This window comes from Canis lupus, chromosome 25, assembly GCF_003254725.2.
Source record: "Canis lupus dingo isolate Sandy chromosome 25, ASM325472v2, whole genome shotgun sequence".
Lineage (NCBI taxonomy): Eukaryota > Metazoa > Chordata > Mammalia > Carnivora > Canidae > Canis > Canis lupus.
This window is the reverse complement of record NC_064267.1, coordinates 45918732-45934426: the sequence shown is the minus strand read 5'-3', so window position 1 is coordinate 45934426 and position 15695 is coordinate 45918732. Positions and strand designations below refer to the sequence as shown.

At 52.2% G+C, this 15695-nt stretch overlaps 3 long non-coding RNA genes across 4 annotated transcripts; 2 read left to right on the top strand and 1 right to left on the bottom strand.

Moving 5' to 3' along the window:
• Positions 1 to 7538: 7538 nt before the first annotated feature.
• Positions 7539 to 12008, top strand: LOC118355690 (uncharacterized). The gene is made up of 3 exons (XR_004818680.2): positions 7539 to 7804; positions 10519 to 10860; positions 11345 to 12008. It is a non-coding gene; the product is annotated as an uncharacterized LOC118355690 (long non-coding RNA).
• LOC112669942 (uncharacterized) lies at positions 10514 to 13255 on the bottom strand. Of its 2 annotated transcripts, none has more exons than XR_007405900.1 (3): positions 12488 to 13255; positions 11211 to 11665; positions 10514 to 10758 (listed from the first exon to the last, which is right to left on the bottom strand). It is a non-coding gene; the product is annotated as an uncharacterized LOC112669942 (long non-coding RNA). The 2 variants fall into 2 exon arrangements; XR_003142674.3 differs by having other exon boundaries at positions 12951 to 13255.
• Positions 13256 to 13381: 126 nt separating this feature from the next.
• LOC112669941 (uncharacterized) lies at positions 13382 to 14612 on the top strand. Its single transcript, XR_007405901.1, has 2 exons — positions 13382 to 13450; positions 14139 to 14612. It is a non-coding gene; the product is annotated as an uncharacterized LOC112669941 (long non-coding RNA).
• Positions 14613 to 15695: the final 1083 nt, after the last annotated feature.

The window sequence follows — 15695 nt, the reverse complement described above, 5'->3', positions numbered from 1 at the left end:
TGAGCTGCAGAGCTGGGTGCCTGAGGCCACCCTCTGCCCTGTTAGGGTGATGAGCCATAACTGCTGACTGAGGATGACGCCAATTTTCCCTCAGGCCTGGCCACTGCATGAGTCTGATCTGAGCCGCTTTACGTTTTCTGCTTCATCTGAGGCTGAGACACAAAGTAAACACAGCAGAAAGGGGTAGAATTGGTTGGTAAGGATTTTTAGCATCCAATAGACTGTTTCCTACTGCTTGGACTAAAGGGGAGGATAGAATATAATATCAGGATCCTATTTGCTTATAATTTATTTTACATAAAATTGTGTTTATGTCACCTATTAGGTACACTCTGTATAGTTTGTTTAAAAATAGAATGCCAGGGATCCCTGGGTGGCTCAGGGGTTGAGCGCCTGCCTTTGGCCTGGGGCGTGATCCTGGAGTTCGAGGATCGAGTCCCACGTCAGGCTCCCTGCATGAAGCCTGCTTCTCCCTCTGCCTGTGTCTCTGCCTCTCTCTCTCTCTCTCTCTGTCTCTCATGAATAAATAAATAAAATCTTTTAGAAAAAGAAAGTTTAAAAAAATCTTAAAAAGAAAAAAGAATGCTATTTGTCCTGTGATACTCAGATGTCATGGGGTTCCTGGTTTAACAAATATCTCAGGTATGCATAGACACGTTTGAATTTTATTTTATTTTTCTTCACATCTTTTTTTTAAATTTTATTTATTTATGATAGTCATCACAGAGAGAGAGAGAGAGAGAGAGAGGGAGAGAGGCAGAGACATAGGCAGAGGGAGAAGCAGGCTCCATGCACCGGGAGCCCGACGTGGGATTCGATCCCGAGTCTCCAGGATCGCGCCCTGGGCCAAAGGCAGGCGCCAAAGCGCTGCGCCACCCAGGGATCCCATTTTTCTTCACATCTTCTTATTGGCATTTTCCTGTCAGTAAAAACTTTTCACGAGAGCTGTCTAAATGGTTTCATTTTTTTTTCCATTTCCTGATGGTCCTAGGATTACTTCCCTTCTTCTTTTGGAGGCACTGGGACAATCACCGTTGCTCTGGATACTCATTTCACTCATTTACTCCACAAATACCGAAGGCCAGCTCTGCACCTGGCGCCTTGCTCAGCCCTGACGATTCGGTTGCGAGCAAAACACACACAATGCTGTCCTCTCCCAGAGCTGACACGTCAGCCACTCAGTCAGCTCAGCAAACTGAATACAGAGTCATAAATTACAATAACTCCTTGAAGGAAAAGTCTAGGTGGCTCCAACAGCACATGGTTGGAGGTCTGATTTAAACTGTGGCAAAGATGGGACTGACTGGGTGGCTCAGTGGTTGTGCATCTGCCTTCAGCTCAGGTTGTGACCCCCAGGGTCCTGGGATCGAGTTCGGCATTGGGCTCCCTGCTCCTTGGGGAGCCTTCTTCTCCCTCTGCCTGTGTCTCTGCCTCTCTCTGTGTGTCTCATGAATAAATAAATAAAATCTTAAAAAAAAAACTGTGGCAAAGAGGTGGTTAGAGAAGCCTTCTCTAAAACAAAGACATGTAACCTGAGATGGTGAGGAAGAGTTAGAGGTGGGCAGGTGTGTGTCTGTGAGTGTGAGTTGTGTGTGTCTGTGTGTGCATGTTTATGTGTGAGACTGTGTATGTGTGTGCATGTGTGTGTGCACTGTGAGTGTGTTTATGCTAGAGTATGTGCATGTGTGTGAACTGCGCAAATGTGTGTGCTCGTACGGCTACGTATGCATGTACGTGAATGTGTGAGTGTGTTGAATGTTAGTGTGTGACTGTGTGCATGTGTGCAACTGTGTACACATGTGGATGTGTGTTTGAGTACGTGGCTGTGTATGCATGTGTGCAAATGTGTTGAATGTAAGTGTGTGTGTGTATGTGTGTGACTGTGTATACATGTGTAGGTGTATCTGAATGTGTGTTTGAGTGTGTGGCTGTGAATGCATGTGTATAGACATATGTGTGCACATGTGTATGCATTGTGGGAGTGTGCGATTGTGTGTGCATGTGTGAATGTGTGCACCTGTATGTGAATGTGAGAGTATGTGCATGTGTGAGTGTGTGGCTGTGTTGTGTGTGTATGTGCATGTGTATGAGTATGTTCCGTGTGTGTATGTGCAATATGTGTATGTGACTGTGTCGCAGGCGTGTATGCATGTGTACGAAGGTAGTGCATGTGTGTGACTGTGTGCATGGGTGTGCATGGGAGTGTGTGCATGAACGTCTCAGCAGGGAGGGGTGAGGAGCTGTGCAAGTGAGGGAGAGCTGAGAGCTGAGTGAATGGCTGAGGGGAAACACCTGCAGGTGGAGGGCCCAGGAGCAGGGGCCACAGAGGAGAGTGTCCCAGGAGGCACGAGGAGCAGCTGTGAGCAAGAGGGGGTCAGGGGACCCCACGTCCATCCTAAGACACCTCAGGCACACCATGTGGAATGGCTTAGGGGGCCACATGGGGGTCTTGGGGAGAGAGCAGGTGAGAGGCTGAAGCTACCTTGGTTGGGGCTAAATCAGATGGACCCGGACTCTGTTTTGTCAGTGGATCAGCGAGAGAAGGAGGTGAGAGCTGGGGGTCAGGGTGGGTTCCAGGTTCCTGATCTCCAGTTCCATTTTCATACCATGTGCTGCCCATCCTGGCCACCCCCACCCCAGGCTAAGCCTCCACTCATCTCTACCTTCCAGCAGCCTCCCTGCCTCCTGGCCTCCACCGCCCTCATATTTTCCCCGTAGCCACCACTCCGCATGCTGAGTATCTTGTAAAAACCTGAACCAAATCATGCCTATCACTGCCTAAGATACTCCAATAGTTTCCTATTGCTTGAGAATGAATCTTTAGCTGCATGCGGCTGTTCCTAGGGCTCTTCACAAGCAGTCTGCTCCTGCCTGCGCCAAGCACATCACCTCCCCTGACACTGGCTAGGCGCAGGACTTGTCAATGAAATGTGGGGGAGGTGATCCGTGTCACTATGGGGTTGAAGATTTCAGTGACAATGCATTATTTTGCTTCCTTCCAAGGCCAGAATCCAGTCACCATGGATTCTACCTCAAGGACAGAAGTGTGGAATGCCTAGTAGTCCTCAGTGAACAGAAGACGTGAACGAGAAATTAAACTTTATTGTAAACTACTGAGATTTGGGGGCTGTTTATCACAGCAGCCTAATCTAGACTTTGCTGACTGATACACATCGATCTTAGGCCAACAAGACCTCACCTTTCCCTCTGACCTCATCTCCAACCACCCTCCCTCCGCTCTGGGTCCATGCCCCGCTCTCTCCCACACGCTGGCCTGTGCTTGTCAGTGCCCTTCCTTTGCAAGCTCATGTCTTCCCTATTTGAAGGAGCAGCTCCTCCATCAGCAGCCCAAACACAGCTTCATCAGACAAGCCTTCCTCGGCAGCCGAACTCACACACCCTTCGTCCTACCAGTGACACTTAGGGGAGCCCATTCCAACAGAATCATCAGAAATTTCAGAAAAGAGAAGCAACACACAGTCTTGTGGTTTGGTCCTGGGCCTCCGTACACTCTTGTTTTATCACTACCTGAACTTATCTTGTTAATTTGTTCACTCTTTATATCTCTCTTTCCCAAGAAAATGTGGGTGGTATGAATGTCTATGAGCGTCACATGGTTGGTTCCCAGTCTCTGTCTGGAAAAGATAAACTGTGTGTGTGTGTGTGTGTGTGTGTGTGTGTGAGGGAGAGAGTGTGTGTGTGTGTGTGTGTTGAGTGAATAAGTGGGAAAGACTTCAGGGAGGGAGGTTTAGTGGACGGGATCGAGCGTGCTGCTTCGCTGGGCTGAGTTTGCGGTCTCCATGAGACAGTTTGAGCAGACGCCAAGAAGTCCATTAGCCGCACAGGTCGAGGCGGGCACAGTTGTGCGAGTCACTGGCCTGTGATGGTTCTGAACCCCTGAGAATGGATGAGCTTGACTAGCATCGGAGGACAGACGGAAGCCGATGTGCCTGACATCGATTTTCCTAACTTCCGGTCTGGCCTTCTTACCGGATGCGTCTTTGCCCTCCTTCCGTTCTTGCATTGGCAGTCTTCCACCCACCTTTTGCTTCAAGCACAGCTCTGATATGCCAGAAACTGCTGCTTTTTTTTTTTTCTCTCAAAAATCCAAGCTAAGTCTTATTTTTTTAAATGGTGGTATTCAAACAATTCTTTTTCACTCATCCTTGCCGTCTCTCCTTGAGAATTTATTGTAGTTCTCTGCAGCTTTTATCTTTTAGATAGATTTATAGATAGATGATAGATAACAGGTGGATTCATAGATAGATGATGGATAGATGATAGACATACCAGACAGGGAGAGAGAGAGACATGCATATTTAAAAAATGTATTTTTTTTCTTTCTTTTGTATTCAAAAGAGGAGACATTCTGTTCTTAACCCAATTGGCCTTCACGCGTAGGTTGATAGGCTTGTGTTTATACCCATGTTTCTTTAATTATCAGAGTAAAGAACGAACCTAACAGTGACTCCTGACAAACTACCCAGGGAAACAGTGGCCATTCCCTGCTTTCATACCTTGATCTCTGTTAACATAACCCAAGGTTAGGAAGCTACAGTATTATGGTAATAATAGTTTTGCTTATGCTCCAGAGAAACCTTTTGCAAAAATTGATTAGATCCTCCACCTGACGATTGGCAATAGAATTTACAATAGTTGCTTGGGCCCCCATCTGTCTCCATGAAGAGCACAGTGGATGCTCTTTCCTGTCTGTGTGTAGGGGGGTCCTTCTGTCACCTTGTTTTGGGGCTCTTGCGAATGTCCCCTCCGCCTTGAGTCTCTGTGTCTCTCTATCTCTCCCTCTGTCTCTCTTTCTCTCTTTCTAGGGCTCTATCCCTCTGTGTGGCTCTCTCTCTCTCTCTCCCTGTCTCTCTCTGTCCCTCTGTGTCTCTCTGTCCTGCCTCTGTCTCTGTCTCCATCTCTCCCCCTTCCCTCCCAGCCTCGATGGCTGCTGTTGCGTGTCACGTGCTCCCTCTTGTGGTGTAACTGAGCACCTTCACCGTGAGCGCAGAGTCTCGCTCAGGGCTGACTCCCAACAGATGGGTCTCCTCCTACGGTCTATTGCCCCGCATAGGGACACTGTCCGCACCGATTCTCAAGAATGGAAAACACGCTGGAGAACGTCAAGATCAAGAAGGTTTTTAGGACAGAGTTTCACAAGGAATGAGTTGTGGGTTATACTGCAAGTGTGCCGTGTATCTGAGACCTTAAAACCCTATTTAAATTTTTCGTTGCCTTTCCCAATTATACATACCTTTGCAAGCGTATGATACGTGCCTTTGAACTCGGGCATCTTAAGCTGTCAAGTGATTCAGTTCATCTTCATAATCTTGTTAAGGAAGAACCATAATTTACATCATTTGTTCAAACATAACAGTCAAGGACTATATTAGGATTTTTCTGATTCACTCACTGCATTTTAAACCCAAGACTGAGGGCAAGTTCTCTGTATCCCATATACAATTTCAAGACCTTCCCTTGAACTGGCCATCTAAGAGCTGCTGTCTGAGGCCGGGGCGGGCGGGTGTGTTTCTGATTTCAGCCTCTCGCACCCTTGATAGCAATCCCACCAGTGATGTCAAGGCACAGAAGTGTAGGTTAAGACGCTCTGTCGCTGTTTGTCTCACACACGTTTGTGAGGATGAATCATTAAGACCATGTCTTTCAAGGTGTCAGAAACCTGCATTTTGGGAAAAAAAAAAAAAAAACAAACCACATGACGTCGAATCATACTAAGGAAATAACAACGTCCTAGAATGGAAATCAAGGCCCCAAGATCCACCTTCTAATGGAGGGATTCCTCTGATGGCATCCCCAGCAGGTGGCAGACAGATCTCAATCAAATCAGTCAGGTTTACAAGGAACAAGAGAGAACTGTCTGGCTTACTGTGAGGGGACCCACAGACCCCCAGTCGCACGTCCACACTGGGGTGCCTGAGGAGGGGTGGGAAGGTGGATGGCAGCCAGCTGTTTGGGGTGTTAGGGACCCAGGGCGGCCCTCTGTGGGCCCCAGGAGCACGCCCTGCCTGGGGTTGCTGTCTCCCAGCAACTAGAACAGGTGACACCACACAGACGAGACGCTGTTCACTTTCTCCTGTGACCGACCCAGCCTTCACTAGAGGCAGCAGGAGACGCCCAGGCCTGGGGCACCGTGGGGCCCGGGGTCTCACAGGACCCTTTCCTGCGAAGCCATGTCTCCTGAACCCCGGCCCAGGTTCTCCTCGACCCAGCTAACCTGGCGGCTGCTTCCCTATTAATGATCGTTCACGGGCAGGTGGCTTTTCTGGGTCCTGATGCTGTTATCATAGAGCAGGGGGTGGGGTCTGCGGCCAGACGGGGGCTGGGGGAGCAAGCAAGCAGGCATGCCTCTGCACCCCCACCCCTGCTTGCTCTAGCAGTTGAAGGAGTTCAGATCTGTCTGTTTTTTTTTTTTTTTTATTGCTTTCTCTCTCCTGCTCCAAAAGGTTGAGCTGTCCCTTCTCAAGTTATGTGCAACCTGCAGATTTCCTGCCACACTTAACGGAATTCCCCGGGGCCGTCCACTCTTCCTTCTGACCAGTGCCCCCCGCAGCAGCAGCAGCAGCGGAAAGGCCCACGGAAGGTGTTTCCAGCAAGCTCTGGTCTTGCGCGCCGGCGGCGCAGGTTCCTGCTGATGGCAGCGTCGCTCATCTTCCCCAGCACCATTCGGATGCCCAAGTGGGAACTGGAGTTTGTTGGGGGTGCGCGGGGATGTACGTGCTGGGGTGGCATCCGCAAATGCCTCCTCGACCTCCCCCTCCTAGAAAATTCCCAAAGATGGAGACCCCGCTGCCTGAGGGCCTGCCCCATGGTGGGTTGGCTCTCCTTGGCACAGGCCTGGGAACCGGGCTTCCTGTTCTACCACTCGGCAGCTCAAGATGCTGGGGACCCTTCTGACCTGCTCTGGCCTCAGTTGTCCTCTTAGGAGAATGGGCGTAGTAACGGCCTCTACCTCATAGCATCACTGTGCGATTTAAATGAGATAACAGAGTAACGAACCTGTGCCGGGGAGGTCGACAGAAGGACGCGACCAGGGGCGCCTGGGGGGCTCAGTCCGTTAAGCATCTGCCTTCGGCTCAGGTCGTGATCCCAGGGTCCTGGGATCGAGCCTGGTGTCTGTAGGGCTCCCTGCTCAACGGGGAGCCTGCTTCTCTCCGCCCCTCCTTGTGCTTGTGCTCTTTCTTTCTCTCCCCTCACCTCAAATAAATAAATAAAATCTTCAAAAAATTTTTAAATAAAAGTAATAAAATAATAGTAAAAAAATAAAGGACATGACCATCAGTTGGCCTGCAAGCTGGACCCAGGCAGTCAGAGGCTCCTGGCTCCCCAGTCCCTGGGATGTGCATCCCGCTTGCTTTCCCTGCTCCCGGAAGCTTCTCCAAGGATGCAGCCTTTAGACAGTGATGGGTTGTTGGGACCACCTGGATGGTGTTTGTGACCAAACCCCACTAAGGTCTTTATGAGGTCTTTATGCAAACTTATGATTCTGGAGGGGAGGCGCAGAGACCTCCCCTTGCAGCAGCCCAAGACAGGCCCCGTGTGTAAGCCTCCTCACTTATTACACCTGCCACCCACCAAACTGGGGTGGCCCGCTTCTCTTGCCTCTCCCTGCCCTCCTTATTGGGGGGGAAGCAGTTCCAGATTTCACTTGGGAGTTCCCGAGGATGCGACCTGACAATTGATGAACCAGCCGGGACACTGATGACATGGGTCTTGGGAAAGAGATGTCTTCCAGGGAAATCTGGAGTTGGCCGTGCCCTGCGTGTGGGAACACGGGGGCCTGGAGGTCAGATGCTGGTGACCTGCCGTGTGAGCACGGGGATGCCCAGTGTTGGGGCTGGTTCGGTGCATGTGTTCCAGGCGGTGCGCAGAGCGCCCTGTGGCAGATTGGGGAACGGAGGGCTGTGCACTGGGCTGGCTGCTGCGGTGGGCAGGTCGGCAGGCCCCGCAGCTCAGCTAGAGGCTGAAGCTTGAGTCAGGACACTGGGGGGAGGGCTGAGGTCGGAGAGGATGTGCGGTGCCCACTGCTCTGCTGGCTCTGGGGCTGGCCCGCTGGGAGAGAGAGCAGGAGAGTGAATCGGACAACTGGCTGTGCCTTGGGTGAAGCTAGGAGCATGCAGGCTGCCTCGGATTAAGGTCCCAGCACCTGTGAGAAAGTCTGCTGGGGACACTGGGAGGTGGGGACACTGGGAGGTGGCAAACAAGTCGAGTGAAGCAGAGGGTGTTGTGGGATAGATGGTAAAACGGACAAAGTGCCCCGCACTGCACGACCCCTAAGACAAAGGGAAATTTTAAATAGCAATTAACCCCCAAAACTCCTAGGAGAAAACTCGAGTTCTTTTTCTGTCCCTTGAGGTCTCCGATCTCTGTAACACCAGGGACATACAGGACATGGGCATCCTACAAAGTCAAACTCTGCAAACCTGTGTGGGTGCAATCTGCCTCTGGGTTGGGACAACCAAACCAGGGCCGAAAGGGGGCATGCCAGCCGGGAGCCAGGAAGGCTGCAGTCCCTGCAAAGACTGGGTGACCATCACACAATGTAACCCATCGGGGGGCAGGAGACAGGAGAGACTACCCAGGAACTGCACTGAGCAGGCATCGTACACCCCGCCCATGGTGCTTTAACAGCCTGGTAAGGCTGGGAAGAAAACGCCAGAGGGCTCATGGTGGGTGACAGTGGGCCCCCAGGAACTGAGCAAGGTGGTGCCCCTCCCACGTGGCTGTGTCCGACGTGGCCACCATCCTAGATACCTTGACCACGATGGTCCTAGGAGTGCACCGTGCCGGGCTGGACTCTGCAAGTGCCTTGTTCAGCGCATACTGAGCTCCTGGGCAGTGTATACTGGTTACTGAGTCCGGGGACCAATTTGCCTGCATGTGGGAAGCACAACGACGGACCTCGCAGGTGCCTCTCCAAGGTCACCTGCACAGCCCCACCGGGTGTCGTGGGAATGGTAGCCTAGGTCCCTGTTCTTCCCCACATCAGTGAAATGGGCCCGTGACTTGGGTGATAGAAGGCCAGCATGTTGAGGTCTGCCTTTGCTGGAAGACACCCTGCAGGCTTCCCGGGAACCTCTGTGCGGGAGAGGATGGGTCTGAACGCACAGAAAATTCAAGGGCCAGGCACTGCTGTGAAGTTTTTGGAAGTCGTCTGTTTGGATATGACTCGTGTGACCCCAGAAGCTGTGACCTGGTAAGGGGCAAGTTTATCCAACCCCCGACGTGCGAAAGTGGTGCAAGCCTTTGTAGGGATTTTGGGGTCTGGAGGGCTTTTATCCCCCACCTGGCACACCGCCTCCGTCCCTTCTATCACCTGATAAAGAAAGGCCACGTGTGGGAGTGGGGGTCAGAGCAGCACACCTCCTTTGAGGAGGCAAAACATACTAGCCACGCAGGCTAAAGCCCGCGGCATCTCCCAGGCAGTGCTACCACGGAGTCAGATGCGTGTCCGTCGCTCTGAAAGGTATGGGTCGGACGCCGTGGCACAGACTACAGAAGGGGACGGGGCCTTCAGATTTTCAGCTCCAGAGGGGTAGAAACCAGGTCCCCCCCACAGAGCCACAACCCTCCTCCAGGTGGACCCTTTCAGGCAAAAGTAAACCACGGCAGCCAGCGGACCGAACTCAGGGCCGCTGGGCATGACCTTGCACCTGCCCACCGGGATCTTAACATTTTACCTAAAGGCCTTAACCGGGTTCAGTCACGTACACCATCCAGATGGTCCCAACAGCACATCACTGTCTGACGGCTGTATCCTTGGAGAAGCTTCTGGAGTGGGGAAGGCAAGTGGAATGCACAGCGCAGGGACTGGGGGCCGGTGAGGGGGTGGTCCCGGGAACCTCCGATGGCCCAGGTCCAGCTTGCAGGTCAGGGGTTTCTTTTTTTTTTTTTTTTTTTTTTAATTTATGATAGTCACAGAGAGAGAGAGAGAGAGAGAGAGGCAGAGACACAGGCAGAGGGAGAAGCAGGCTCCATGCACCGGGAGCCCGATGTGGGATTCGATCCCGGGTCTCCAGGATTGTGCCCTGGGCCAAAGGCAGGCGCCAAACCACTGCGCCACCCAGGGATCCCTTTTCTTTTTTTTTTTTTTTTTTAATTTATATTTTAGGGTCAGGGGTTCCTAAACATGCCCTGGCGTGTGTGGACACCGCGTCCGACCCAGCCTCAGCTGCACCCTGCACCAACGCAAGCCGGGCTGCCGCCGTCAGGACACCAGAGAACCTGAGCGCCGTGTATGGATACCCTCGTCGAGCAGACGGTGATCACCCCTCAAAGGTTATGGTGTAGAGACTGGGGAATAAAACAGGACATTAGGCGGACATGCTGCAGGGTTGGTAGAAAGCCCCGAGTAGGAGAGCAGCAGATTCGATTAGGAACAGGTGAAACCGCTGCGTGGCCGGGAGACAGAAGTGCCGTCCCAGGCTTTATTTATTTATTTATTTATTTATTTATTTATTTATTTATTTAAAAGATTTTATTTAATCATGAGAGGCACAGAGAGAGAGGCAGAGACACAGGCAGAGGGAGCTCCAAGCAGGGAGCCCTATGTGGGACTCGAACCCGGGACCTCAGGATCGCGCCCTGAGCCGAAGGCAGACACGGAGCCACCCGGACGTCCCACGTCCCAGGCTTTAGTCCGTTTAAGTGATCAACTGGAAGGCAGCTCTCCCATCTCCCCAGGTTCTTCTCGTCCACAAGCGGAGGCCACGGGACCACCGAAAGCATTTTTCTGGGATCCTAGGGATTGCACGATCCAGGAGAAACGGAGCAGATCAAGATCAGAAGTGTGCTCCGAATCACCGGACAGGCGCACGGGCTTGCCAAGGCTAAGGCCACAAGGTCACATCACTGTACAGGCTCGGCCTCCCCTCTCTCCTCCCGGCCCTACTGTGCACGACTCCCCTCCAAATGCTTACTTCACTTTGCAACCTGCGCTCACGACCCCCAGGCTAGCTTCGCCTCTTCTCCAACCTTTCTAGAGATCTCGTCAGCCCCCCTTTACACTGCTCCTCCCTCTTCCACCTTGTGGGCACCCCTCTCCCCGCCGCGTCCCCCACCACTGCAGGCCCCACACGCCCTACACGCCAGCCTCCCCTCCTGGCCCCCTCAGCCCTGCCCACGATGGTCCCCGCCCCAGGTCTGACCCCCACAGCCAGCCACTCCCCCCAACCTCCCACCCTGACACCTACCCAGATCACACCTCCTCCAGGAAGGCGGGGACCCTCTGGAGGAGTGAGGGGTGCCCCCAGTGCTCCCTCCTTGTGGGCGCTGCAAGACCGAGAACCCACTGACAGCCTGCGTGTGTGGGTCTCTCTCCCCACAGGGCGTGGACATCTGGAACCGTCCTCCTCACCAGCCTGCTCGCTGTCCAGGAGAGCAGCGGGCCCATAGGACCATCCCTCGGCGTTCGCAGAGCAAAGGAACGAGGCAGCCCTGATGCGCGAGTTGTGGCCCGAGAAATGCCGGGAACGCGTCTTCCCCCCTGGTCTGGGAAGTTAGGGCCACGGGCAAGGAGGCCAGGACGGAGCGGGTGAGCCGATGGCTGGAGGTTGGCGGAGCACACGCGGGCGCCTCTTACTGCAGCCACATGGGGGGAGGCAGAGGGTCTCTCGAATGCTTACTGCTTTGCCATTTGTCATTTGCTCTGGCAATAAGGGAGGGAAAATGCGCCACCGCACAGGTCACTGTGGGGCTGACCATTTTTCCTAATCTGCAAACCTCAGCTGTAATCACACTGGTGGACTGTAGAACCCTCTTCCTAACTCTTGTTTCCCCGTCATAAACCTTCACCCAAGGACGCCTGGGTGGCTCAGGGGTTGAGCATCTGCCTTTGGCCCGGGGCGTGATCCTAGGGTCTCGGGATCGAGTCCCGTATCGGGCTCCCTGCGTGGAGTTGGCTTCTCCCTCTGCCTGTGTCTCTGCCTCTGTGTGTGTGTGTCTCTCATGAACAAATAAATAAAATCTTTACCAAAAAAAAAAAAAAAAAACTCACTGGAGTCCACGTCTGTGCTTCTCTAAAGGGAAGGGGGTCAGAAAAGCAGAAATACACGGTAGAGAAATCAGAAAACACAGATAAACAGAAAAGAACCCCCAAATTATTATTCAACTATTATGATTTAAAAATACAATTAATCATCACCCTTCAGAATGTCTTCTGTGCAGAGACTCAGACACTTGGGTTCACTAGAGAGCCTAGAAGAGCTGCTTCTATAACCAGTTTTCTGGCCTAACAGTAAACCGTGACGATCTCGCACGTCAGTAAACCCAGACCTATTCAGTGGGTTTTAACAGCGCAGGTTCTGATCCTAGTTCTAATTATCACATCATTCTGTGTGCGTGTGTGTGTCTGATAAATAGTGTGCGAGACTGATAGCACAATAGCTCTTAGCCCAAAATCCATCAATTTAGCTCTAAAATATGTATGCATTGCAAGTCCATTTCCGTTCTCACGTAGATTCCTGCTTACCTGTTAGCTGAAATGAGTTTACAGTCTGCACACACACACACACACACACACACACACACACACACACACAGAAACAGGGCGGCAAAGCAGCCCAGAGCGCAGGCCCTGCCCAGTGAGGACAGAGCAGCCCGGGTGCACGCACGGCCTCCCCGGGGCTGACCCCGTTCCCCACCAGGGCAGCCCGCCAGCCAGCCGGGTGACAGTCCCTCACATCTGAGGCTGCCGGGCTTGCTGGGGAGCCTCCCCGTGCAGCAGGGACTTTGTGATCACCTTGGCAAAAAGCCACATGGAGAGACCCCTATTCTTCTGAATCATTGGGTGTCATGGAGACTTCGTTCATCTGTCACACCCTCACTCATTCAGCACCCCACTCCACGATAGTGGGTGCCTCGGACGGCTCACCCCGTGGGACCCCGTGCAGGAGGCAGTGAGCAGGATGGAACCCTCCAGTCAGGGAGCTCACCTCCTGAGTGAGCCCCAGGTAAGGTGTCACAGGAGGCGGGCCGGGTCTCAAGGGAGCCTTGAAGAGTGACACGGCCCCTTCCAGGAAGGTGACGACCAGAAAGCAGAGGAAAGGGATTTCCCCTACATCTCAAACCGGTTCCACACGCTTCCTCCTCCTGGCCACCAGGACCCTCCCCACCAGCCTCCTTCATCTGGAGATGGTCCCCCCTCAGCCACACGCCTTTCAGGGCACTATCCACTCTGCTGCCTTCCTGCCCGGGGGGCTTCTGTGTCGGGGACACTCTGGTCACCGATCATTGGCGTGGTCCCTCCTTCCACCCCCTGCAAGCCCCTCCCCCTCACTCTTCTCTGTGACCTACCTGGTCCTCATGTGTGATGTAATACAGCTGGCAAGGATGTAATTATCTGCAGGTCCCCTTTATTTATCATGTCACGCACTCCCCTAAAGGTGAAACTTCACCATGGGTCTCCAGCATCTAGAACATTCCCTGGCACATGGTAAGTGCTCACTAAGGACCTCTTGACTCAGATTGTTGTACGGGGCTGAAGATGGATCAGTAAGTAAAGGCAGAGGGGTATGTTACAGCCTGGGAAGTACTCAGGTGTGGCATGGGTGACCCATTGGGAACAGGGAGGGAGGGAGGGGAGCAGAGGCCCAGGGAGGACTGAGTCTGTGAGATACCTTTGTCAGAACCTCCACGTCACCCACACAAGCAGTGTCCTCCTCCTCAGGGTGTAGAAACCAATTTCCAGAGCCCCCTGGCCCTACTTGTCAAGTCCTGCCAACTGACTTGTTGGCATCTTGTCGACCTTGCCCATCTACTATTTCCTCCTTGAGTTGACTTGAGAGGATGTGCAGTCCCACAGCATGAATGGTTATGCCAGCCCTGGTTTCTCCTGACTACCCCCACCCACAGCGTCCATCCTCAGCCCTGGTACCTGAATCTCCTTTCTTCATCCTCATCCTTCTTCGTCAGACATCATGCCCAGATCATTACCTCAGAGACCCCACGAAGAGGGCACAAAGTCAGGAAGGATAGGAAGACTTTGACTGTGGAAGCATCCCCCTGCCCCTCTCGCTCTCCTTTACTCGCTTAGATAGAGCTGTAGGAGTCCCAGGGGAGGGCGGTGTTAGGATTCTGCAGGTGGGCACCATGAGAACCCAAGTGTTCTTATTTTATTTTAGAAGGTTGACCCTCAAAGGCTCTTCTTGAGCTAGGCTTCTGTGAGAAATTCTTCTCCACTAGGAGGTAACAAAGAGACATCTTCCATTCTTGCTAAGAAGAAAAAAATCCACAAAATATTATGCCATGACTGAATCCCTAAATAGTCCCTGACATCTGCTTCCCTCCGTCACGGATTTCCTGCCTGGGAATCCTTACATGTCTTGGATTCATGAACATCATCACTTGAAGGCTACGTATTATGACCTGGGAAACTGCTGGTGGATATTTGAAAGTAGTGGTGCACGGTGCTTGGTGGACCCTAGCACCAGAGTGGGGGTGTTCATAGAAAACCGGATCAGGCCCTGATGGGACGACATTCGTCACGGACACTCACATGTGACGGTTAAGTCCATTCGAACAAGAGAAAACCCCATGAGGTGAATATCGCTGGTCTACTTTGTGACAAAACCACTTTTTAAATCTCTGTTATTGCATCTCTCTCTGGCCACTGAGGGGGGAGTATATTAAGTGCTAATGGTTGCGACAGAAAGGATCTAGCTTTATAAAAAGCTGCTCTGATGGTCGTCGTGGTTTAGAGCAGTCACTTGACCGGAGCAAAAACCAAACGATGTTTGAGATGTTATTAGAAGAAAACAATAGCCTGGTTTCTCTTACTCAGAAACCGTAGGACACTTAGGATATATTTCACCCTGCAGAATACCAGAATAAATCATGTAAAAGGCGATACGTATGGCTGCAGACTTTAGATTACCCCTGCCTGCCGAATAATGACCGAAAGAAAATCCTGACTCTTCTTACTAGTTTAGTATTTACCGTGTGCCTCGGGATTCATACAACAGGCCTGACTGTCATGGAAACTGAGGACAGGGCTCTCTCACTGGGGGCCCACGAGGGTGTGTTGAAGCTGGTGGTCAATGCAAGTCCGCACGGGCCGGGCCTGTGCTCTCTCCGTGGGCTTGCACCACCCCTCCTGGGGACCCTGCACAGAGAACCAACAGCAGGCCTGGTCAAGGAGCTCACGGCGGGGGTTGGTCTCGCAAGACTATTATTTTAAAGAGGAGTACTTCAGTCTTCTGGATCACCAGCCACGTTTGACTTTAGTTACGTATTAATGATATCTGCTTAATCAGAAAACCCAGACTTCCTAGGTTTAGACCCCAACCCCACTGCTCCCTGGCTGTGGATGGCCTGCGGGCCACTGTACCTCCCTAAGACTCTGCTTTCCCACCTGTAAAACAGGAATGCTCACAGATGTCCTGTGAACACCTTTAATTCAAGTAAAGCTTGTTAGATAATGTCTGGCACGTAGCCATCGGTGAACTAGTATTAGCTACTGTTACTTCGTTCCATTAAACAATTCTTCTTAGGGATGCAGGAAGGCACCAAGTATGAGTTGAATGGTGTCTGATCAAGGGTCTCTAATGGCTTTCCAGCTCACTCAGACTGAGAAAGCCAGAGTCCTTGGAAGTCGCGCATAAGTCTGCTGCGTGATCTGGTGCCTGTCCGATTGCACATCCTACTACGCATGCCGGCATTCACCTTCCCTGCTCCATGAC